We start from the raw sequence: 25,463 nt of genomic DNA, 5'->3' as shown, positions 1-25,463 counted from the left end.
ATCAGGAGCTGGCTGAAGGCATTTCTTAGACTACAGATGTAAATTATCCAGGAGTAGAAGTCAACATAAAAGTTTCATGTGCAAGATGATGATACTCGAGACTGCCCTTCAGTTTGCTTCAAATTTATCATCTTTTTTTTTTTTAACTGCCAATCGTAGCACTTGAATTCAGAGCCTGGGTGCTATCCCTAATATTTTCAGCTCAAGGCTAGCCTTCTACCATTTGAGCCACAGCTCTACTTCTGGATTTTTGGTCTTTAATTGGAGGTAAGAGTCTCATGAACTTTCTTGCCCCTGCTGACTTTAAACCATGATCCTAAGATTTCAGCCTCCAGAACAACTAGAATTACAGCCACTAGTGTCTGACCTGAATTTATCATCTTAAAGGTGGAATAAGAAATGCCTATCAATCATTTATAAAGTATATTCAATTCTTAAATAAAAATGCAGAAAGACTTCAAAGAAATTGTTTTAAACGAAAGCAAGACACATTTTTCTTATGACTGCTATGAAGAGAAAGCTAAATTGTTAAAGTTTAATGGAGATGAAACACTGTTTTGGTAAGCTTTGATACTGCGTGTTAACTACAAAGGCAGTTAGTACTCTAATGCTTGGCAAATTCTCTGGGGCAACTTCTGTTGTTTCAGAACATTTTTGGAGAATGAGTCTCCTTTTTGTCCATTATCACAGCTCAGGGGTTATGTGCAAGAACTGACATTAAGCACAAGTTTTCCAATTTTTAGCTTTAGATAACACTTCCTCCCAGTGATTGTGTTAATTATTGGAAATTTGGTATATATATATATATATATATATATATATATATATATATATATGTATATATGTATATATATGTATATGTGGAGCAAAACAAGGAAGTTGTATGAAACATTTAACACATGATCACTGAAAGGTATCCTTCACATCCATCCCAGGGGACCACCCGGAGGCAAGCAAGCACAGGAGAAATAATATTACAAGTTTTATTACAAGTTTTATTAGAGGGGCCATATTTCCCAGGATAAGGAGCACATAGCACCTGTCCCTACTGTCCCTATCCAAGTAGCAGGAGGGTCTGGGGACAGGAAGTGGGGTAGGTGGGAGCTCAGTTGGGTCTGTCGGAGAGAACAAGTGGCCATCTGTAGGGCAGGAATTCCAGGGCTGGGAGAAACTCAGGTCTGGGTGGAGCTGAGGACCAAAGGTGGACATAATGCTTACAATCATGACAAGTTTCTCATTTGACTCAAAGCTTTAAATCCTGTTTACTTTTGTTGTTGTTGGTGATGGTGATCGTGGGGCTTGAACTCTGGGCTTGGGCGCTTTCCCTGTGGTCTTCAGCTCAAGGTGAGTGCTCTACCGCTTGAGCCACAGCACCACTTTGGTTTTCTAGTGGTTTTTATTGGGGATAAGAGTCTCACAGAGTTTCCTGCTGGGGCTGGCTTTGAACTGTGATCCTCAGATCTCAGCCTCCTGAGTAGCTAGGATTACAGGTGTGAGCCATCTGCACCTGGCTTCCTGTTTACTTTTGAGACACATTTTGCATAGGTTTGACAGAGAAATTTCATTTGGAAACAGTTTCCTATGCAATTTTCAGTTACATTTTCTGAAGACCTTGATAATTTTTAAATGCTTCCAAGGAAAAAGTTGGGATAATTCATTGCACAGAATCTTCTTTGTGCAACAATTCAACATATATCTTCTCAGCCAACTTTCAAGATATGGAATGTTTTGAGTTACTTGCTGCCATTCTTCAGGCTTACATAGAAGTAATTTTTCCTATCTGTCTCAAAAGTCTATAAATATTAGTGCATACTTATCTAGCTCTTTGAGTTTTAGGAAGTTCAATTATGATTCAAAATGCGCTAACCTAGTGCTCCCAATGATCTCATGATCTCTTCAAGTCAGAAATGCTTGAAAAGATGAGGTAACAATTAAATAGACCTTCCTTTGCCCATTTAAAGCCAAAGCACTGGTTCCACTTGTTGGCTGACTTTCATGATGTTTGATTGGGAAATACTCAAATGATATGCCATTTCTTAAACTTGGCCTGGTTTTACTTTAAATATAAATAGGTGTAATGACCATGCATTTATATACTTAGAATGGTTTATATACTATCCTTTTTGAAACTGGAGCACTTAAGGGATTGTATATAAATTTATGGAGCTACAAAGTTGAAGTCAGAATAAACATTGTGGAAAATTTCCTACAAGAAAAAGATATAAAAATTTCCTTCTTCCAAGGGCCATTTAGTCATACAAGTGTGAGAGGAACATGAAAACCTAACAGTTGAAGTAATTCATTAGTTTTGCAATTTATACTTTATCCATTATGATTTGTTTGTGACTAGAAGCCTTGTCTGGCCACCATATTTGCACCCCATGACCTTGAAACCCTGGTTACAGATGATTAGAACAGAGATGTTTTCTGCCTTAAGCTAACCGCCCCCCCCCCCATTTCTTTTGCCCACTAATTTGGAATTTGGCTCTGCATGTAGCTAGTAGTAAGATATATAAACTATGGGGCTTTGGGGTGTGTGCAAAGATGCAAAGAAAACAAGTGCAGGAATGAAATGGATACACAGAAAAGTAGTCAAGAGGAATTCTGAAATATTCATAGAGTTACAAAGAAATAGAAGCAGTCTCAATTCCTAGTAAAATCAAGCTGCCTTATGTTCCATAAAATACTTCCCTGTCTCTTCAAGAGTTTCCTGTTTTGATTCAGCTAATTAAAAGAGTTGGACACAGAAGAACCTCAACAAAGACTGTGATGATAACAAGTTCAATATTCAAATTATACTAAAATTACAGTAAAGAGTTAGGAAGTATATATTGGGGCTGGAAAGTTGGCTCAGTGGTAGAGTGCTTGCCTCTCATGCATGAGGCCCTGGGTTCGATCCCTCAGCACCACATAAGCAGAAAAATGCTGAAAGTGGCACTGTGGTTCAAGTGGTAGGGGATTAGCCTGGAGCTGAAGAGCTGAGGAACAGCACTCAGGCCCAGAGTTCAGCCCCCATGTCCGACAAAAAAAAAAAAAAAAAAGAATTAGGAAGTATATGGAGATATTTTTACATATTTCCATTCCAGGGTGCCTAACTCAAGTACTTGATCAAAATGATTCCCATTTATTTCATTCATATTAAAATATAACTAAATGAAAATATTTTCATTTTAACCTTTCTAATGGGAAGATCAATAATTATCAGATTATTAAAAAGGTGCCTGGAATTTCTGAAATTTCTTGTGGTAGTTTTTCTCCCATTCATTTTTCCTTTCTTTTTTTTTTTTTTTTTTGAACTCAGGGCTTTATGCTTCCCAAACAGACTCTTTTATCACTTAAGCCATGAGTCCATCCCAAAACTGTATTGGTCTTGATTGGTTGTTTTGCCACTACTGATGTTTGAGCTCAGGGCCTATAGTTTGTTGGGCTTAGCTGGTTTGGCTGGCTCTCTAGCACTTGAGCCAAGCTTTCAGCCCATTCCAGTCTTACCTTTGACATGCATTGGTATTGTGCTTGCTCTCATAAAATAACACCATTTACAGGTATTCTCCAATAGCACTGGGTTCTACAACTTTGTCTGTTTCTTAGTGCTTATGTTACATGAGCCATAACCTCATACAACACTACCAACTAGGGTTTCTATTACTTTTATGCTATTGCTGCTTTAGGCTCAAATGAAACAAGCCAAGATGGGAACAGTATCATTGATTATAGTAAAATATTCTACTTATTCAGGTCGCCTGGACTCTTGAACTACATGGTTTCATAAGCAAGTCAACTTGTTATGGTTATTATTATATCACACTTTGGTTAACATACTGACTGCAGACTTGGAAAAATGTCTTTATATAAGAGCGAGTCACAAAGTGAATGGCTTAATCTGTGTTCCCAACATGGCCTAGAATTAAGACACTAGAAGAAAAAAATCTCCCCACCTTGTATCTGTTTTTTTCTAATGGCAACTTTGTTTATTGTTTATTTTTAATACAAAAATCATGGCTGTTTATGAAGATCCACAGACAAAACATGTATTTCAGTCTCAGGTTTTGTTATAACGTAGATAAACATCTTTAAACAGAAAGCTATTCTGTTTTTCAAGGAAACAAAAAACATTTGTGCATTTAGATGATATACTAGAATGCTCTTGGTTTCTATTAAAAAGTATAATAGGCAGTCAAATTATCTATCCTCTCTGCAGCTTTAATTCAGGGACTAAGCAAAGCATCTATTTTTGAGAGTTTTTCCCTCCAGTTTAATTCTCCAAAATAAAAGTCTACTGATGGATGTGAATTCCAGCCTTGACAGACATTTTGCTTTTGATTCTGTATGACAGAAGATAGCCTTAAGATAAATGGATGTATCATCAGAAGTATTCATTAATACGATACACCATCTCTGCTTTATTGTATGCAATATCTTCAAGGTGTCTACAGCAGCCACATATATTCAGAATGAGAGAAAAGAGAGTGTGTCTGACAACTTGTATAACTTTAAGAAGGGTTTCTCAAGACTTAACTGAAAATTTCATTGATATGTTGAGTCATTCCTCTAACCCTTTTAGTTTTCTTAGCATTTGATATTCCAAAATATTTGACTATATCACCATTTTCTAGTTTATTTAAATTTCTCAGGCCTTTAAAAAGCTCTTGGATATACTTACCAAAAACATCGAATCCTTTAGCATATTTTCTTCCTGGGTCTGAGCAGCACGATCCGTTTGTTTCTGAAACCCCAGGCAATTGTCACATTTCTTGGGTCAAGAAAAATACACACCTCGTTATTTTTCATTCTTATTTGGAACTAACAATGCGGAGCAATATAATCTTTCATTCCTGAGTCCTCCATCAGGAAAAGTGACACACGAATTCACATAGCAAATTTAGCACAAGGCATTCAGAAGTATTGTATTTTGCACTGTATTTAAATGTTAGATGAATAAAATTAGAGTCTTAAAAATACATTTGATCCAGGCTTACCTCATCTTCCCCTGCCCCCAATCTTTAAATGCAAACACATGCATACCGACAGTGCTCAGAAAAAATAGTCCTAATGAGAATTCTCCCTTTCCCAAGGGGTGCCCTCTGCCACCATCTATTTATGGAATAATAGCTGGCTCCTTACTTCATTCTCACATCATATGTTTAAAAGAGCAATTTCCATTTTTGAAGTATTGCTGAAAGGAAAGAAGTCATCTTTTATCACAGTCAGGAAAGGTCAGCAAGTCAGTAATCCGCCATTCACTTCCTAACAGAAATATCCTCTTTCCTTTCACAGCAGACCAGAAAAATGATTTATTTGAGATAGGCATTAATACATAAAATGGTCAATGCACCTAGCTATGCCTGGGCAATCTCTTACATGGTCCAAAGACTTCTTTCATTACCTGCTAGGGCTATGAATTGAATCAGTTGGAGCAAGCATTGTAGATAGGCTTCTCAAACACTCCCAAACATTCTTCCATAATATGAAATCATGGCAAGACCAATAATTTTCATAATGATGATCAGCCCATCAGGTGCTGATTTTTCCTTTGCATTTAAGTATACACACACACACACACACAAATTACAAATTAACAGAGGCCTTTGTTTCTTACAATTGTATTTCATACGCTTGTTTTTAGCCTTCTGACCATTCACTAAGTTTTATTGCATCTTAAATATGGAGTTAAAACTGCATATATAGTGGCCAGACATTACTGAAGGTAAAATCTTAGATGTCAAGTGTCATATTATCTAGGACAGGAACACAAAGCATGCACATAGATATAATAATGCTGTCTTATATTGTGAAATGACTTACAGTTTTCAAAGCCAGCGATCCGAGGATCAAGGTTTAAAGCCATCCCAAACAGAAAAGTCTGTGAGACTCTTATCTCCAACTCTTCAGCAAAAATCTTGAAGTGGAGCTGTGACTGAAGGAGTAGAGAGTAGCAGATTTGAGGGGAGAAGATAATGGACAAGGCCATCAGTGCAAGCCCCAGTACCAGCACAAAAATTATTCATGTAAAAATCCATTTGGTTTTTTGGTTCAATTATATGCTGAATATTTTCTTTTGGGGAAATACATGTTGTGTACCTGTCATTTGTGTTTTATATATTAAGAAACTTTTGAATATAGGGTTTTATGTACCATTGAAGGGAACAAACACAACCAAGGATAGATACGAGCTTAATGTAAGGCCATGAGTTAGTAGAGTGGCCATAACAGAAGGAATAGTGAAGAAAACTTCACACCTCAGCCAAGGCACTGAGTGGAAAATTTGAGCAACTTGCCATTATTCACACATGTTTGAGCCCTGAATCCACAGTACTAGTGTAGTCTAAAAAACCTCAAGCAGAGAATTTAATTTAAAGTGAATTTAACTCGAAGTGGTCCCAGGTGAGTAGTGTCTGAATTTGGATAGTAAAAGAGAGCAAAAAGTCTCTCTGGAAGACTTTGACCTTAACCCAGGGTAATAAAGATTGATGATAGTATTCATTATAAGATGCACTCTGTCAAAGGTGTGAACGATATGTTTTAGGATTGATGAAATTTTGTTATTACTGGTTTGAAAGTGATTTAAAGACCATTTATCTCATGAGGGAACAGAAGACAATGTACAAAATGAATGCACTCATCACCCAACTCATGTAATTGTAGTCCCTCTGTACTTCACCTTTATAATAACAATAAAGTAATAAAAATAGAACATTCATCTAATAATGAATTCAATAAAGACTAAAAATCAGGGTTTGAAAGTCAATTGTCTTTTATGTCTTATTTTCTGTATCTTTAATTTATTGTAATTTCTCAGTGTTTTAATAATATTACTTCCAGGATCTCTATATAATTTGAGGGGCCTTCTTTGGAAGTCTTACCTATATATTTTTTAAAATATGTTTCTCAAGCCAGCAATTCAGGCTAATATGTTATTTAGTCACAAAATAATGATGATAATTATCATTTATAACTGTAAGCAGTTTATTGGAATGATTTTTCTCTACATAAATATGGGATTTGAACTTAGAGACTGGGGTGGACCCTAAGCATTTTTGTTCAAGGCTGGCACTCTACCATATGAGCTACAGCTCTATTTCTGACTTTTATTAGTTTATTAGAGCTAAGAGTCTTACAAGTGTTCATGCCCAAGCTCGCTTTGAACTGAAGTCACTCAGATCTCAGATGCCTGAGCAGCTAGGATTGTAGGCATGAGCCACAATTGCATGACTTTTAGGTTGTTTTTTATTTTTTATGCTTAAAAAAATGAACTTACGCAGTACTTGTTCTGTGTCTTATTTTGCTTAACATTATGTTCTTGTGTGTAGCCATAGCTTAGTCATACTTGGTGCAGCATAATTTTCCACTTATGACAACTTTACATTTTATCAATTGTAATATAGTTGAAGATATAGATTATTGTCAATTTGGACTAGAACAAACAATGCTACAGTAATTCTTATAAAAGTGCCTTGTCTGGGGCTGGGAAGGTGGCTCAGTGGTAGAGTGCTTGCCTTGCATGCCTGAGGCCCTAAGTTCAATTCCTCAGCACCACATGAGCAAAAAGAAAAAAGCCGGAAGTGGCGCTGTGGCTCAAGTGGTAGAGCACTAGCCTTGAGCTGACGAGCTGAGGGACAGCACCCAGGCCCAGAGTTCAGGCCTTACAACCCAACCCCCCAAAACAAAACAAAACAAAAAAACAAAAGTGCTTTGTCCAGGATTGTAAACCTGATACCCTTGAATATTTATAACTTGTAATATCATTAATAGGTATTAGATAATTTACAGTTTCAATATAATATACATTTCTAAACATTTTTCCAAGCTGTGCAAGACAATGTTCAATAAAGTGATATATCTTTTTTGAATCTCTTTTTTAAGTTATCATCTAGCTTGTTGATATTTCTTTTTGTCTTTTTTTATTGTGAAAATATAGTAAGAGGGGTTACAATTACATGCCCAAGGGAATGAGTATTGTTGTAAGGTAATGATGAGGCATTGTTGCCTCCTCCTTTGTTTCCCCCTCCCATCGCTTCCCATCTCCCCCCCCAAAACCGTTCCCCCTTCCCCCAGCGCCAAAATTGTAAAGTTCGTTTTTCCACATAAGGTCTTGTATATCTCGTTGTTGCAGTGGGTCCACCAGTATCCATATTTAAACAACTTGCTTTTTCCCTTCCCCTCCACAAATTATACCAACATCAAATACAGTGAAAACAGGGGTTGTACTGTGGGGGAGGGACATACAAAGCAACAAAGAAATATCTTATAAATATGTTAGAAACAATAGCAAGAAAGAAAAATCATTTGTGTCCTTATCTTGGGGTTCATTTCGCCTAACATCAACTTATCTGATAGTTTCTGCTTGTCTCAGACATATACTAGGCATTGCAAATAAGGGAACCCATGGGACCTATGTTTCTTTGGGCCTGGCTTACTTCACTTCAAATAATTTTTTCCAAGTCTTTCCATTTCCTAACAAATGTGGCAATGCCATTCTTTCTAATGGAGGCATAGAATTCTACTGTGTATATATACAACATTTTCTTGATCCATTCATCTACTGAGGGGCATCTGGGTTGGTTCCATATATTAGTTATGGTAAATAATGCTGCAATAAACATAGTTGTGCTGGTAGCTTTAGTATGGTCTTGTTTGTGATCATTTGGGTAAATGCCCAAAAGTGGGATTGCTGGGTCATAGGGGAGTTCTTTGTATTGGGGGGGGGGGGTCCGGTCATGGGGCTTTAACTCTGGGCCTGGGCACTGTCCCTCAGCTCTTCAGCTCAAGGCTAGTGCTCTACCACTTCAGCCACAGCACAATTTCTGGCTTTTTTTCTGCTTATGTGGTGCTGAGGAATCGAACCCAGGGCCTCATGCATGCAAGGCAAGCACTCTACCACTGAGCCACCTTCTCACCCCCCATAGGAGAGTTCTATGTGGAATCTTTTGAGGAACCTCCATACTACTTTCCAAGTGGTTGAACAAGTTTACACTCCCATCAACAATGTAGTAGGGTTCCCTTCTGTCCACATCTCCTCCAGCATCTGTAGAATTTGTCAGACAGTTGCTAGTGGCTCACGCCTATAATCCTAGCTACTCAGGAGGCTGAGATGTAAGGATTGTGGTTCAAAGCTAGCCCAGGCTAGAAAGTCTGTAATTAATCACAGAAAAAATATATTTTTTTTTTTAAGTTTTATTTTATTTTATTTGAGAACATACTGTACAGAGGGGTTACAATTACATGGGCAGGATAATGCATACATTTCTTACCAAGCATTGCATCCTCCTCCTTTGTTTACCCTTCACCTCCCTTCCCAGCCTCCCCCCTCCCTCCCACCCAATCATACCCCCCCTCCCCCCCTCCCACCGACATTGTAAAGCTGGTTTTGACATGACATTTTGTACTTCTCATTGTTGCAACAGGTCCACCTGAATCCTTAAACGACTTGTTTGTCCCCGTCTCCTCCACATGTTATACTGACATCAAATATAGTGAAAGCAGGGGTTACACTGTGGGGGAGGGACATACAAAGCAACAAAAAAATAATCTTATAAATGCATTAGAAACACATGCATGAAAGAAACAAAAACATTAAAATACCTATTTGAGGTTTTGTTTTCCTAACATCACATTATCTGACTTTTTCCGCTTGACTCATACCTATACTAGATATTGCAAATAAGGGAAACCATGGGACCTATGTTTCTTTGGGCCTGGCTTACTTCACTTAATATAATTTTTTCCAAGCCTTTCCATTTCCTAACAAATGGGGAAATGTCATTCTTTCTGATGGAGGCATAGAATTCCATTGTGTATATATACCACATCTTCTTGATCCATTCATCTACTGAGGGACATCTGGGTTGGTTCCATGTCTTAGCTATGGTAAATAATGCTGCAATAAACATAGTTGTGCTGGTAGCTTTAGTGTGGCCTTGTGTGTGATCATTTGGGTAAATGCCCAAAAGTGGGATTGCTGGGTCATTGGGGAGCTCTATGTGGAGTCTTTTGAGGAACCTCCATACTGCTTTCCAAAGTGGTTGAACAAGTTTACATTCCCACCAACAATGAAGTAAGGTTCCTTTCTGTCCGCATCCCCTCCAGCATCTGTTGTTGTTAGAGTTCTTGATTTTTGCTGTTCTAACTGGAGTGAGGTGATATCTCAATGTTGTTTTGATTTGCATTTCTTTTATGGCTAGGGATGTTGAACATTTCTTCATGTGTCTATTGGCCATCCTTCTTTCTTCTTCAGAGAAGCTTCTCTTTAAGTCTTTCGCCCACTTACTTATTGGGCAGTTGTTTCTTTGAGGATTTGTTGTTGGGTGGTTTAATTTTTTGAGTTCCAAGTATATTTTAGATATGAGACCCTTGTCCGTTGTATGGCTAGTAAAGATCTTCTCCCAGTCCGTGGGCTTTCTATTGATCTTGCTAGCTATGTCATTTGCCCTGCAGAAGCTCTGCAACCTTATACAATCCCATTTGTCCAGCCTTTCTTTGATTTGTTGTGTTTCCGGGTCTCTATTCAGAAAATTTCGGCCTGAGCCAAGGAGACCCAGGGTTTCTCCTATTCCATCATGTAATGTTTTCAGAGTGTCTGCTTTGAGTTCAAGGTCTTTGATCCATTTGGAGTTGATTCTGGTGCAGGGTGATATATAAGGATCTAGCTTTAGTTTTCTACATGTAGTTAACCAGTTTTGCCAGCACCATTTACTGAAGAGGCTGTCTGTCTTCCATTCTATTGTTTTAGCTCCCTTATCGAAGATTAGATGGCTATAGGTCTGTAGGTTCATTTCTGGGTTTTCAATTCTATTCCATTGGTCCTGAGGTCTGTTCTTATGCCAATACCAAGCTGTTTTGATTACTATGGCTTTATAGTAGAGTTTGAAATTTGGTATTGATATTCCTCCAGCAGTATTCTTTCCGTTGAGGAGCGTTTTTGCTATTCGGGGTCTTTTATTGTTCCATATGAATTTTTGGATTGCCTCTTCTATTTCCTTGAAGAATGAGGGTGGAATTTTGATAGGTATTGCGTTGAATTTGTAGATAGCCTTGGGCAGTATTGCCATTTTCACGATGTTAATCTTTCCAATCCAGGAGCATGGGAGGTTTTGCCATTTTTTAAGTTCTCACAGAAAAAATATATTAAGTGAAGTAATCCAGGCCCAAAGAAACATAGGTCCCATGGTTTCCCTTATTTGCAATAACTAGTATATGTCTGAAACAAGCAGAAACTATCCGATAAGTTGATGTTAGACGAAATGAACCCCAAGATAAGGACTCAAATGGTTTTTCTTTCTTGCTATTGTTTCTAATGTATTTATAAGATGATTTCTTTGTTGCTTTGCATGTCCCTCTCCCATGATATAACCCCTATTTTCACTGTATTTGATGTTGGTATAATTTATGGAGGGGAAAGGAAAAAACAAATCTTTTAAATAGGGATACAGGTGGATCCATTGCAACAATGAGATGTACAAGACATTACGTCGAAAAACGAACTTTACAACTTTGGCGGGGGGGGGGGGGGGGGGGGGAAGGTGGGGGGGAGGGGAGATGGGAAGGGATGGGAAGGGGAAACAAAGGAGGAGGCAACAATGCTTGATAAGAAATGTACTCATTACCTTGCTCATGTAATTGTAACTCCGCTGTACGGTATTTTCACAATAAAAAAGAAAAGAAAAGAAAAGAAAACTTGAAGTGGTGCTGTGGCTCAAAGTGGTAGAGCATTAGCATTGAGTGGGGAAAAAAAAAGCTGAGAAACACCCTGAACCTGAGGTCAAGTCCCCCAACTGACAAAAAATTGTCAGTATTCTAGGATTATAGTCTCAGGATAGAAAACTATTGGCAGGCTAGAATGATGGAGTAATAGCAAGTTCAGTGGAAACTACAAAATTATATCCCCTCTTAGCAAGAAATAGTATGAAGACACTTATGGATGATAATTATGATGGATATGAAATAAGCTAGATTCAAAGAAGACATAAACCCTATATATTCTCACATGTGGAATCAAGGTTTTTAAAAAGATATGAAATTAGAAGGGAGACTACTAGGTAAGAAGGAGAGGAAAGGGGGAAGGTAAACAAAGGTAATTGGGGAGGGTAATATTAAAGGTGTATCTTATAAGAAAATGACCTAATGAAATAAATTTTAGTTTTTAACTCAAGTCTAGAACTCTACTACATAAGACAAACTTCTTCTTCTGGCTTTTTGCTAGTTAACTGCAGAAAAAGAATCTTCAGAATTTGTCTTCACAGAGTGGCGTTAAACCTCAATTCTAACAAAATGCTGAAATAAAGATACAGGATGACCCATTGTAACAATGAGATGTAGAAGACACTATGTTGAAAACGAACTTTACAACTTTGATGGGGGGCGGGGTGGCTGGGGAGGAAGGAGTTGGGGAGGTGGGGAGGAAAGGGATGGTAAGAGAAAAACAAAAGAGGGTGTAACAATGCTCAGCTCATTACTTTGCTCATGTAACTGTGACCCCTCTGCACAGTATCTTTAACATGTATGTATATATATAATAATAATAAACATACAGGAAAGTATATTTAAAAAACCGTCAATTCTAAGCTCTCAGCCACTTAAGTAGTAGTAGGATTATAGGCATGAGTCCTGGGTGCCTGACAAGAAATCCATTATTTTGTACAATTAATATGTATTTAAAAGGATGGCAGGAGTGTGTATTAGTGTGTGTGTGTGTGTGTGTGTGTGTGTGTGTGTGCATGATGATATTGGAGCTTGAACTGACCATTTAACTCAATAAATAATGTTTAATTAATAGATAAATGAATAAGTGATAAAAGATAATATAAATACATTCCAAAGCAAATCCTATTTGCATGCTCTCTCCATCTAAACTTTTATCTGAAGGTAGAGGAAATTAGGTTACAATATTAAATGATTAAAAGAAACGCATAAAACATAAGCCCTCTGCACATCACCTTTATACTAATTTTAAAAATTAAAAAAAGGGAAAGTAGGAGAAAAATGAGGGAATGGGTAACAAGTTTGACAAGAAATGTACTTATAACCTTACTTATTCAACTGTAACCCCTCTGTAATCACTTTGACAATTAAAAAAGAAACATAATTAAAATGAGAACCAATCATATCAAATTTAGAATTTTTTAAGATATTTATGAAACAACAGATTTTCTACAAAACATTTAAGTCTTAGTTATGCTTTCCAAAGCAGAAAGAACTTCCTAATCTATTTCTTTGGAGTTCTTTTTAATGTTTTCTTCTCTTTTCCTTTTAAGTCCATTTTTCCTTCTCCTTTTAAAATGCGTTAATTTCTATGGTTTTTTTTTTTTTTTGTTTTTTGGTTGTTGTTTTTTTTTTTTTTTTGGTCCGGTTGTGTGGCCTGAACTCTGGGCCTGGGCACTGTCCCTCAGCTCTTCAGCTCAAGGCTAGCGCTCTACCACTTGAGCCACAGCGCCACTTCCGGCTTTTTTTTCTGCTTATGTGGTGCTGAGGAATGGAACCCAGGGCCTCATGCATGCAAGGCAAGCACTCTACCACTGAGCCACCTTCCCAGTCCTAATTTCTATGTTTATACAAAATTTAAACATTACCCCCAAACTTTTTGAATTAGTCTCTCTGCTAGTCATGCCCTGTGGAGAGCTGCGGGAGCCGCGCCCAAAGACCGCTTGGCCACAAAAGCAACATTGTAGCTGGCTTGGCTGCGACCAAAGATGGCGCTGGCTCCCGCCTTCCGTCTTCCCGGTGACGAGTGCTCTCTGTAAAAAACAACTCCTTATATGGCTATGACTTGGCTCCTAGTTTGCTTCCATGTTTGCAGCCCTATCGGTATATGCTACCTGGCGCTTCGGGATTGGCCATCCAGGAGGCTTATAACCGGAGCGCGGGGGCGGAGGGAAAGAGAAGCAGGAAGAAGCGGGCAGAAGAAGCAGGAGAGAAGATGTTGTAAAAGGTCCTGAATAAACCGCCTGAAAGAAGAACCTGTTGTCGTGCCATCCTTGCGGGTCGAGGCAGTCGCGACAATGCCCTGCTCAGCTTACTTCTTGTAGTCCAACAGTTATTCATTTTGTCCAGTGAAGCCTTCTATTGTTATTTTTTCAAGAAAATAATAGCCTCTAGAGGTTTTAATATATAGGCAAATGAAAAATCAAGTTGAATTTAAAAATTCATGCCCATAGAGAATACTTCATGTAAATAAAGTCACACCTCATAAACTAAATTCTCATTAGCATCTTCAGATTTTTTTTATTTCAATTCTGAGGCATAATCACCTTCCTGTTTTATACCATTTGTGTATGCAAGCCTCCTGAAGCTAGGGAATAAATGTCCTGTTTCATTGTGATTCCCTGAGGTTATTTTGGTTCAGTGGACTGATGTGTGTATTGCTTCATAAAATCAAGAACTATCTTATTAATGCCTTCATTTTCCTTTCAAGTTTTTTGTCTGTGTGATCTGTGTTACAGATTATATTTACTGTAAACTTAATCTATTTTTAATGACATTTGCCAAGTAAACCTTGGCTTTATTTTTGTGTTAGCAAATAGCAGCGGTCTGTCACTGATTTGGAAGGAAGGTGGTGTATTTCACCATTTATCAGTTTTCCCTGTGTAACTGGAATACCAAAGAATGATTCATTTTAAATCATCTAGTGTTTGCCTGAAATATTTTTATGAGGCATAGAAAAAAATTAGCTGGAATTTTATAGCATCTTTTCAAAGGAGTTGCACCTTCATAATAATGCCTTGCATTTTTAGTGTGCTTTAGCATTGACAAAGCACTTAAAAAATAAATCTCATTTCATCTTCACAAGAACAAAGGAAGTCAGTGTACTTGAGAGAAGGTGGGCTCTGGAGTTAGACTCCCTAATTTCAAACCTTGCTGCTGACATTTACTGTCTAATAATATGAATCCAGGCAATTTACAGAACTTTTCTCTGGATCTCAGTGTTTTTTGTCCAATGGAGAAATTAATTGTGCCTACAGATCCATTGTGTGAATGAAATGAGATAATCATTTGTATCTACTGGCCATTGCCACTATAATATATGTACCTAAACAAAACTTCAATGGTCTGTAAGTTCATAGCTGAGAGTTAGTTAGAAGTTGCTTGTGCTAATCGTGGTTAGCCTTGTTAATAGGTCTCCGAGTTGGTTGCATGTCCTTTGATCTAAAAATAGGCTATGCTGGGTCAGCACATGGTCTTTTACTATTCTACCTGTGTCATATTCTCTAGCAGTATACCCTGGACATACTTTCATGGCATGCCAGAGCAAGTCCTAGTGCATAAATTTATTTCAAGCCTCAGCTTCTTCACTCATGCTAGTATTCCATTGGCCAAAGTAAATCAAGATAACTGAGATGAGATTCAAGGGATGGGGCAGACTAGTCCTCTCATGATCGGAAGGCTTCTATATTGCAAAGTGACAAAGGGAAAGTCAAAATTGTAATCTACTACAAGGCTACAACATGTAAAATAGCAACGTTCCTATAACGAAGGATTCTGTAGCTATTATTGTTAGGTCCATCAGAATAAAATGATCATTTTTGTGGATAAAAATGAGTAAATATCAGCATATTTATATGATTCAATCTCAAATAACTATTAAGACATTTTGTAAAAGGAATTATAGTATATATTTTTCAATGGTAGAAATTGAAAACTAAGTAATTTTCAGTTATCCAGCTTTATATTTCATTATAATCTTCTGACTCTAAATCTACTTATCTTCCATTATATTCTAGCATCATTTTCAGATGCTTGATGATAACTCCACAATTATATTTATAATGCAGAGACATAAATTTCCCAAGCCTTTATTGTCATAAAACTCATGCACTGCCAGTGAATACTTACATTTGAAACAACTGGACTTTTGCCAATAATCCTGTAGCATTCCATCTCCTAGTTACTAGCTCCTAGAAATAGAAATAGAAATGAAGCTGGTAGTAACTAATGCTATATTAGTTCTCTCAGAAAAGCAATCTCAAAAACACATGAGAATTTGTGAGTTAAACGCAGTCATTTTTATCTCTAAACATGATGGCTACAATATTTTTTCACATTTATTTCTTGTTTATATATTTAATTATATTTGAGCCAGTTGAATAGTTATACTATGTGTAATAATACATGTGCATTCTTTTTGAATTTGTGCCTCAAATATATTAGTACTGAACTATGTACCAAATGTCTCTAGTGGTGTGTTATCCAGTTTCTCTTGCATGGCCTTTACTGAGAGTGAGTGAACTGACTAAATTAGGAAATAGTCAAATAGTTACAACATAATTGATGTCCTTATATGGCATTTAAGTGAAGCCAATCAAATGATCATCCAAATCAAATTAGTCTTACAAGTAACGTCTCATATGGTTCAGAGATGATAATACTTTCAAAAAGCAGTAAGGTATTGAAGGATACTCCTCAGTATCATCTATTGCTACTAAAGTAAGTTTCTTGTGCTGTCAGTATCTTAATTAAAACACACCCAATTTCAATCCCCTTACCTTTTCCCACTAAGGTCAGGAGCATCAAAGCCCTCTTAATTTCCTGACTGCAAAATTCTATTTATTGCTCTTTTAAGTTAAATGAGGGTACTACTTGGGTGGTGTTAAGTTGAAAGGACTCAGAAAATAGACAGAGAGGTCCAAACTAGCACACGTTTATTAAGGAGAAAAACTTGCAGAGGAGAGCCTGATGCCAAAGCTTAGCATACGAGCTAAGACATTTCATACTGGGCCCAAGGGAGTTCAAGAATTCTGTAGTGGTGATTGGTACAAAAGTAACTAATGGTGAGACATAGATAACATGTCACAGCTGGAGAAAGGGAGGGAACTGAGGCGGGGGTGTCTGATCAAAGCTCCAGTCTGTTCAAAGCAGCTACAAGTCTTGGGTCTTGGTCTGTCGCCAGCCATATGGGTTACAGCTGGTTGAGGAGCAAGAGTAAGGCCGGAGTGTTTGTAAATTAAGATACTCATTTGGGCCCTCAAGATAAGAAAGGACGCCTGGCTATTTTGGACCTAACAGGAAGCATCAAGAGATTTATTTAAATTGCATATGCCTTTCTAAAATTCTATATTCTTATTTCTAATATTGTATTAATCCAAACTCACTGTTTGCTTGGCATTTTTTGAGACACTGTGTATTTTTTGTGCAAATCCTGGGGCTTGAACTTGGGGCCTTGGTGCTCTCCTTGAGGTTTGTTTGATCAAGGTTAGCTCTCTACCACTTGAGCCATTGCCCTACTTGTACCTTTTTGCTGGCAAAATGGATATAAAAGTCTTGCAAACTTTCCTGCCCTGGCTGGCTTTGAACTGTGATTCTCAGATCTTCTGAGTTGCTAGGATTGTAGGCGTGAGCCACCAGTGCCTAGTTGATGCTGTGTTGATGAAGTTCTGAATCACAGAATCCAAAGAGCCATATGTGAAATGTCCTCTTTTATCTGGTGAAGGAGAAAACTAAAACAAAAAATAGCACTCACGGTCTTTAACATTTTAGGAAGTTAACAAATCTGTCAGTCATGGTACTTTATTTTTGGTTTTCCTTTTTGGCTTATCATAATGACCACAGATTATTCTGATGAGAGAGTGAAGTCTGCAGTATTTTTCAAACTTTTCAAAAACTGTGGTGCAATAAGAAATGCATTGCATTGTAACTTAGTATATACATGCTGTGAACATATACATATATTCTAAAGAAAAGTTTCATGAACTTTTGCTACCTGTATTGTTATCTAATATATTCTGAACTATCTTATTCTAAGGCAATTCATATTGTCTTTCAAAAATCCCGATCTAGCTGGGCTCTGGTGGCTCACACTTGTAATCGTAGCTACTCCGGAGGCTGAGACCTGAGGATCACAATTCAAAGCCAGACCTGGCAGGAAAGTTTGTAAGACTCTTATCTCCAATAAACCACCAGAAAACCAGAAGTGGTAGAGCGTTTGCCTTGAGCTGAAGAGCTCAGGGACAGCACCCAGGCCCAGAGTTCAAGTCCTATGACCACCACCAACAAAAACCTGATCAATATTACAGTACTGGGTCACAAAACATGTTTTAAAATATTTGAAATAAGACATTAGAATGTAAGTCCTGAATCATTTACTTGGTAGCATAGTGACTGTGAGTGAATGTATTAAAATCTCAAGTTTTATACTTAGAAAATGGTAGTTATGAGTATAAATAAATATTATTTTGTTGAACCTTTAATAAAGATTAAGTTAGATAATTAATATAGAACATAAAGCATAGTAGACACTTATTATTTGTGAGCATTATGGTTTGAATATTTAATGTCCTTCACAAGCTCATGTGTTGACATTTAGTCCCCAGCTGGTGGCAAGAGGTGGTGGAAACTTTAACACATGAGGCCTGGTAGAAGAAAATTTATGCATGCCCTTGAAGGGCTACTGGGATTTAGGCTGCCTTATTCTTATGTTCTCTCTCTGTCTCTGTCTGTCTCTCTCTCTCTGTCTCTCTCATACACACACACACACACACACACACTCACGCACACATATCTCACACACACCACACACATCCACTGTGAGCTCTGATGTTCTGTATCACCATATACTCAGAGTCAGTGGAGCCAAACATGGAAATCTCTGAAACCATGAACTAAAATGAATGCTTCTTTTACATTGTATATGTTAGAGATTTTTGTCACAGAGACAAAAATAATCTAATAAGGGTAACAGATCACAACATTTAAAAATTTCTCTGCACCCCACCATACCACACACATACAGGATCTCCACAGATAGAGCTCATTTGGTATCTTGCTTGCTTCTTAGTATGCACAAGGCCATGGATTTCATTTTCAGCATCTCATATAAAAAGAAAACACATATCCAAAAGAGAAAATAAAATCACAATCTTTGATTGCACTGGAATTACATACACACACACACAAATGTCTAAATTTATCTAATTCAGAAAGCTTGATTATTTGGACAATTGTGTGTGTGTGTGTGTGTGTGAGAGAGAGAGAGAGAGAGAGAGAGAGAGAGAGAGAGAGAGAGAGGAGAGAGAGAGAGAGAGAGAGAGAAAGACAGAGAGACAGAATGGTGGAACTCAGAGCTTTGTATACACTAGAGAAGCTGATTACTTCTGAGCTATATCCTCAGACACCATTTATATTTTTGAATTTATTTATCTCTTGATTTCTATGGAGAGAAGAATCAAAAATTATTTCTGGATCTTTAATGTCTGCAAAAAAGCAAACTTCTCTTTCAAACGTCACTGACCTAGTTTGTTGAGAAAGGCCATGAATGCTTTGGAAGCATCATTCTAGAACTTGTCATGTTCCTCACTGCTAAAAGCCATTCAGGGCATTGGCCTGGTGTCATTTAACTCTGTTCCCGAAAGCTCTAAATTCAGGTCAGCATTTGTAAACACCAATGCGCAACTGATTATAATGTCACTCAGTTCTCTCTTTTTCCTTCCATTCACTTTATTTCTAATACATGACTCAATATTTATATTTATCTGAAAATTCCAAGTGTGTCTAAGAAAATGTTATCTTTGTTAGCCACTTATTTTTCTTTGGATTTGAATACTTGGCCAAAATCAAATTCCATATTTCAAACCAGATTGTCCCTAGTTTAGTTCTATTGCGACAGGCAGAATTCCAGTTTAATTCAATTTGTTTTTCTTTCTAATATAGTAATATAAATTATTATATTTTGTACTGTAGATGTTACAGGGAACGTTGCAACCAGGCAACTCTGTTGGCCAGCAACCCAGAGGAATGAATCAGTGAAGATGTTTACAGGGAAACAAATGACATGCTTACTTAAAAGTAATTTCTTTTTCATGGTACAAAAATGCCTTTTTAAATGGCCACCTACAACTGTTTGATGTACCAGACTTTTCCAGACATTATTGCTTCTTTTCTTCTCCATCCTCTTTTGGCCATGTCTGACAAATATTGTTGGCAACTGGTTTCAAAACATGCTGCGAGGGTGCTGTCTTTCATGTTTTATGCAATGCTTAGGGACAATATCATCTGAAATACAATGTGTTTTCATAAGGAAATTTGGTGATTGCTTAATTGGAATGTTTTTGTTTTCACTTCATGTGTTACTGATTAGAAACAAGAGGAAAATATTCTCCTAAATGAAATCCCCTAGCAAAGCTGAAAACATGACTTTCATATCTCACTCATCAGGTCGGCCTAAGCCAGACAATTCCCTTAGGAATGGAAATATTTATATCTAATCTCTGATGAAAAGTGAAGTTTATTTTGATCTAATTTAATTTAGTTATTTTCCATGAGGGAATCTTTACCTACAAAGTGTTCAGGCAACTTAAGCCTGGAATAGCATTCAACTAGGAAGAAACACCATTTACATGCCCCATACTTAACTGCAAGTCCTTTTTGGGGAAATTCACTATGAAATAAGATTCATGCAGAGACTTTCATAATATAGGTTTTAGGATTTGATATTAATATGAATTTAAAGCCTTTAAAAACAAGAAAGGTGTCTCAAATTTGCATACTTATTTTTGGTGTTACTCTTGGAGCTTGAACTCAATGCCTGGGTACTGTCCTTTGAGCTTTTGTGCTCAAGCCTAGAACTCTACCACTTGAGCCACAGCTCCACTTCTGTTTTGGTGTGTGTGTGTGTGTGTGTGTGTGTGTGTGTGTGTGTGTGTTAATTGGAGATAAGAGGATAAGAGTCTCATAGACTTTCTTGTCTGCCTTGGCTTCCAACCACAATCCTCAGATCTCAGCCTCCTGAGTAGCTAGGATTATAGGCAAGAGCCACAGATGCCCAGCTATACATACTTTTATTTATTAAATCTTTGTGCTTTTATAAAAAAAGTGTTCAGTTCAAAGGTCTCTGGGTTGGTGACAACCAGTTCTCATAAACAGTCCCCCTAATCCATTCTCTGTTTATCAGATATTGCATCAGGTAAAATCTTGGTCCTATCTTTTCTTTTTTTGAAGCACCAAGATGTTTTATTTCAAATTTATGTTATGCCAGATCCAACATATAATTAGAATCTGTTCATACTTCCGAATTTCATTTTCCTATTTTGTTTATTTTTATGAGCAACTTTAAATTTTGAATGTGCAATGCTTTGTTTGACATTTATCAAAGTTGTATAAAAGCATGTCGTTTATTTACAATATTGTACATTAAAGGGCTTTGTCATACAACAACTTAGTGTTATGTAACTAACATGGAAAGACACATGAAGCACAGATGTTTTGAAAGTTTTAGGTAAAAGGGTTTTTTTGTTGGTGGTGGTCATGGGGCCTAAACTCTGGGCTTGGGTGCTCTTCCTCAGCTCTTGAGCTCAAGGCTAGTGCTTTACCACTTGAGCCATAGCACCACTTCTGGCTTTTTGTTTCGGTTTATATGGTGCTGAGGAATCGAATCTCATGTATACAAGGCAAGCACTCTACCACTGAGCCACCTTCCAAGCTAGGTAAAAGATTTTACAAAGATTATTCTAATTGCTACCATATGAAACAATGGTCATATATAAAATGGTAAGAAAAGGTTTATCTTTTAAAGAAAAGCCCTCCATGAATGATAGGGTATTGGTAATTTTCTATATGAAAAATCCAGAAATTAAGTTTCTCAAATTATTTTTGTCACCAAAATTATGCTGTCTTAGAACTAGGTATTAGTTGTATGACTTTAACTTATTATGTTACAAAGAAAGTATTTTTTTCTCTTTTAGGATCATAGGGTACAAACCAATCAGTAATTTATGTTCAAGTTAAATATCATGGTACCAACATAGCAACATGGAGTGGAGCATTGCAATAATCACAAGTCCACTTCTCTTAGCTGAACTCTTAAAACAGAGTCATGAACTTTAGGTTGTTCTATTTAAGATTGGCTATTAGGAAGTACCTCCTTCTTAAGAGATCAAAAAGTACCATCTTGTCTAACTATATCTCCTTCTGCTATCACTGTTCTGGTTGAAGGACATTCACATATTCAGATTTCCCCAGCTCGTAGGTTGCGTTCTTTCCACATACTAGTACATCTCCTGGGATATCTGCTCAGAATTGCAAAAGTATGTCATTGTCACAGTAACTTTCATCATGAGTGCTATGTTATAGGCTTTGATAGATATCAATGTACAGAAGTTTTATATATATATATATATATATATATATGAGTTTATATATATAAGTTATATATATATATAAGTTTATATATATATATATATATAACTAATTTCCTCTGCTATAAGAGTAGGTAATATATAATCAATCTGTTTCACATCTAGTGGATCAATGTTGATGATGTTGTTTAAACATTCCTTTCCAGTAACTGTTTTTGAAAACAACGTGCAGTAATATTTTCAACTTCAACTGAATAGCAGTTATTGTTTGTTATCCTTAGTGTATTTGTGATATTTAAATATATAATTCACTTTTCTACATCATAACTGTCATATGCTGACTTCACACCAATGCATTTCACATCAAGAGAATGAGGAAAGGAAAAACACAGCCAGTCCAGAAAGGAACAGACAGAAAAACACAGATGCCATCACATACAGATTTGTTCTTCTTGGCTTTAATCTCTGATCACTGTATGGAATCAATGCCAAAAATTGGTTTTCTTGTCCCTTGGGAATTCTTCCTGTTCCAAGGTATGTGGCCCAGGCCTAGGTGTCGGGGTTTGGAGAGCCTGTCAGTGGCAAAGCTGGTACTATCTTTTCAATAGTAGTGTAGATATGCTGTTGATTTGTATATACACTGCATGTATGCATGAGGTCACCCTGCATGTACAGTGCAACTATAAGGATGGCAGGCGTACCAGGAACAAGGACAAGAATGTAAACAAAACACTAGACACAAAAAAGCCCTAGATGGAAGGAAATACATAATTAGAACCTCAAACTCAGATTCCTACATACCTATAGAAATAATATTAATTGAAATGACTGAGTGTCAGACTTATTGGAGAATGTTCGTGTCTATGTCTACCTGAACAGGATATGGTTTAATGAGCCCTAAGTTCAACTGTTCAACTTATGTGAGAATGTTATTTCGAGATCTCACTTTCTCTGAAAAGTCAGAAACACAGATTTCAGATTTGAAGATATTGTCAGTCATTTTAAAAAAATACTGACATAAATTTAGGATAATTTTTAACCTTGGAGTCCTTTCTGACACACTTTAAATTGGACAAATTTTAAATAAGTATGTATATGTTTATGTATGATTTATTACAAAAATTATAGGACATTTCAATACTCTCAACTTTTTTCTAAGTTATTCCACTCAACTCTCCCTGAGAGGTAACCACTTTTTGGATTTTTATAACTTCATATAAATGCAATTACACAGCCAATTTAGATTTGGTTTCTATAGCTCAATATGTTTTTGAGATTCATCTATATTATTACAAATATCAGTAGTTTTTACTTTTTATTGCTGAATTCTATTGCATTCAATTCGCTTTTAAAGCATGATGTAGACCAAATCTTAGCAAAGCATCTTAATAATGAAAATAATGGGGCTGGGAAGGTGGCTCAGTGGTAGAGCGCTTGCTTTGCATGCCTGAGGCCCTGGGTTCAATTCCTCAGCACCATATAAGCAAAAAGAAAAAAGCCAGAAGTGGCGCTGTGGCTCAAGTGGTAGAGTGCTAGCCTTGAGCTGAAGAGCTGAGGGACAGTGCCCAGGCCCAGAGTTCAAGCCCTACGACCGGATCCAAAAAAAAATAATGAAAATAATATGATAAAGATCATTTTGTTAATTAAATATTATATAATATATGTATATATAAAACTGCACTTCAGTTAATGCATTTGCTTTATGGCTGAACCAGACTCCATTGTGCTTATATGTTATATGTTCTTTATCCATACATCTTTTGGTGGACACCTAGGCTGATTCCAAAAATCTTTAACTTAGCTATTACCATCATACTTTTTGTTGTAATTAAGTAACATTGGTATGAATATATGTCTCTTCACTCTATTCTCTTTCATTATGTTTTATTTCCATCTTTTAAACATATTCCCTGATTTAAAGCAACTTTTCACTTTAGAACAGGTTTAGAATATAAAAATTCAAATGTAGTACAATTTCAACACACCCCATCCTGAATTTGTTCTACTACCAACATCTTATATTTGTCACAATATTTGACAAATTTGCATTTGTCACAATTAATGAACCAAAATATTGACACATTATTAGTTCAGACTATATTTAGATTTATCCATTTTTTCTTCTTTTTCTTTTCCTTTCTGTGTCATTTTTTCTGCTTCATGATCCCACTGAGGACACCATATCATAGTTAGTAGTTATGATTCTGTAGGATCCTCTAGATTGTGACAGTTTCTTAGATGTTTCTTACTTTTTGATGACCTTTACAATTTTGAGGATTATTGGTCTGGTATTTCATAGAATGCCCTTCACTGAGATTGTGTAATGTTTCTACTTCATTATTATGCTGCATTAATATGCTTTTGGTGGGAAGATCACAGAGGTAAAGCAGAGTTTTCATTGTATAGTCAGCACATGCCATCATAAACCTTATCACTGTTGATACTGACCTTGATAATTTGGCCAAGTTAGTATTTGTTAGGTTTCTCCCTTGCAGAAACATTTCCCTCATTTCCACATTATTATTTTTTGGAACCAAGTCACTATTTGTAGCCCACACTTAAGGACAGAAGAGCATTACTTCACTTTCTTGAGAGTGAAATATCCACATGTATTATTCAGAAAAATCTCACAGTCTTCTTCCAGGTCAAAATGTCAGTGAAAGCACTAGAAGTTTGGCTGCTTTGTTAGAAAAGAGAAGCTAAAGGAGATTAGATGACAGGTGAGAACACATTGGGCTTTGTTGTACATAACAAAGAGCAATCTGTATGTACCAGATTTTAAAGAATTATTTGATTTAAGAACAGGGTTAGAACGGGTTCAGGGTGAACATGGATCATGATCAAAGCTGATGATCTCATAAAATCTAAAATTGTCCTCTTTCACAAATGCATAGCTTCTTATTCATACATTAATAATTTATCAAAAAGTCTTTAACATAACTATTTATCAAGGATTAAGCTAGATAGAGGTCAAATGCTCATATATTGTAAATTCCAATACATGGAAAGCATTATTTCCATTGGAAACCTTTTATTCTATGAGTACATGGAAGCTTCTATTTAGAAAAGATTTTTTAAAGAAAAATTCTTTTCTCTTTTGTATCCACAGTTATAATTTTACTCTCATTGACCTATGTGTGCTTTCCTGTGAATATAGTTTAATCATATATTGGTTTATTTCTTTGTTAACAAGTTTTTTATTGTGAAAATACTGTACAAAGGGGTTACAGTTACATGAGCAAGGTAATAAAAGTACATTTCTTATCAAGCATTGTTGTCTCCTCTGTTTTTCCCCTACCATCCCTTCCCTCCCACCTCCACAACTACAATCCCCCCAACCCCGCCTAAATGGTAAAGTTCGTTTTTCAACAGAGTGTCTTGTATATCTCATTGTTACAATGGGTCAAC

The 25,463-nt window shown here is 36.6% G+C and overlaps 1 pseudogene; it reads right to left on the bottom strand.

The window, feature by feature from the left end:
• Window positions 1–21,639: 21,639 nt before the first annotated feature.
• Window positions 21,640–24,406, bottom strand: LOC122128169 (annotated as a pseudogene).
• Window positions 24,407–25,463: the final 1,057 nt, after the last annotated feature.

The sequence above is a fragment of the Dipodomys spectabilis genome, unplaced genomic scaffold, assembly GCF_019054845.1.
Source record: "Dipodomys spectabilis isolate Male_0828 unplaced genomic scaffold, ASM1905484v1 ptg000324l, whole genome shotgun sequence".
In the NCBI taxonomy this organism is placed as follows: domain Eukaryota; kingdom Metazoa; phylum Chordata; class Mammalia; order Rodentia; family Heteromyidae; genus Dipodomys; species Dipodomys spectabilis.
The sequence above is the reverse complement of the archived record's forward strand: the minus strand, read 5'-3'. Positions and strand labels throughout refer to the sequence as shown.